Source organism: Cervus elaphus, chromosome 25 (assembly GCF_910594005.1).
Source record: "Cervus elaphus chromosome 25, mCerEla1.1, whole genome shotgun sequence".
Classification (NCBI taxonomy): domain Eukaryota; kingdom Metazoa; phylum Chordata; class Mammalia; order Artiodactyla; family Cervidae; genus Cervus; species Cervus elaphus.
The window spans coordinates 21,179,070-21,180,616 of NC_057839.1; the positions used below are offsets into that span (position 1 = coordinate 21,179,070).

General features: G+C 35.9%; 1 non-coding gene across 1 annotated transcript; it reads left to right on the forward strand.

Annotated features, from left to right (window-relative positions):
* Positions 1–899: 899 nt before the first annotated feature.
* TRNAC-ACA lies at positions 900–971 on the forward strand. Its single transcript has one exon. It is a non-coding gene; the product is annotated as a tRNA-Cys (tRNA).
* Positions 972–1,547: the final 576 nt, after the last annotated feature.

The following is a 1,547-nucleotide window of genomic DNA, read 5'->3' on the forward strand; positions in this document are numbered from 1 at the left end:
TGGTTTGCACTACATGTCTGTTAAAGAAACAGTAGTTTATAGACTTCCCACAAAGAAAATTCCAAATCCAGAGGGCTTCAGGGTAAATTCTCCTAAACATCTAATGATAAAATAGTAGCAATTCTATTCAGACTCCTCCAAAAAGTAGAAAAGGAAGAAATACTTCCCAATTCGTTCTATGAGGCCAACATTACAATGAAACCAAAAATCAGACAAAGATATTACAATAGGAGAAAATTACAAACTGATATCCCTTATGTCTAAATAAAATTTTGGCAAATTAAATCTCACAATATAGTAAAGGATAGTACACTGTAACCCAGTGGGCTTTAATCCCAGGAATGTGAGGTTGTTTTAACATTCGAAAATCAATCAATGGAATTCATCATATTAACAAACTAAAAAAGAAAAACACAGTCATCTCAAGAGATGCAGGAAAAAACATTCAGCAAAATTCAACCGAAATTCTGCTACCATCCTGTCAAGAGAAGCCTCTGTTGAGAATCACGGTTTTAGATGTAGTAACATATAGACAACTATCTGTTCTGTTCTTAAGGATATGTAAAAGTTGGACTCCATAGACATTCTTGTTACAGGATGCTGGCATAAATTCTAACTTTAATTATTCCTTACCTAAATACATTATGCTATAATCTAACTCAGTGTTCCTCAAACTCTGTTTCATCATTTGAAAGATAAGGTTCTTCTTGTACTGTCAAGATGCACATTAATACATTAAATGTTCTAACTCCAGGGAAGAAATTGTATCCATTTTTTTTTTCCTGTCATATGAATTTCAATCATTGCTATTGTATCAGGGTGAATTATTCTATATTTGCTGCTAAAAGCATTTTATTTTGACCCACCTGTTTATTATTGCTTATGTATTATATAAGACTTCCCTGGTGGCTCAGATGGTAAAGTGTCTGCCTACAATGCAGGAGACCCAGGTTCAATCCCTGGGTTGGGAAGATCCTCTGGAGAAGGAAATGGCAACCCATTCCAGTATTCTTGCCTGGAAAATCCCATGGATGGAGAAGCCTGGCAGGCATCTACAGGAGCTCAGAAAATAGCATGATTAGAGCAGTCTGGCGCAACTTCAAGGAAGAGCAGATGTTCTTGACCCTGGCTTGTCGCCAGTACAGTTTTCTGTAAGCCCCAGTTTTATCACAGCTCTCTGCTCATATACCTTCTTACACGTGCCAACTCTATACCACCACCATGGAAACTGGTATTTTTATTTTCTAGTTTTCCAATTCTTGGCTCTTAATATCTTTTAAGTTCATAAAAGAATATAAAATGTTTAACCCAGATTAATAAAAGCAGTAAGTTGCCAGAAAATATTTAAAAACCGTAGATGGTATTAGTCAAAAAGATACTTTCACCTGACTGCTAGGAGCACTTTAAAAGGGCTTCTCTATATACCAGAAGAAAGCCATGCAGTAAAAATGAAATTTCTACTGGTGGTTGCTAACTGCTCTGGTTTGAATGTTTGTGTTCCCCTCAAATTCCTATTATGAAATCTTAACTCCTAAGGTGATGGCATT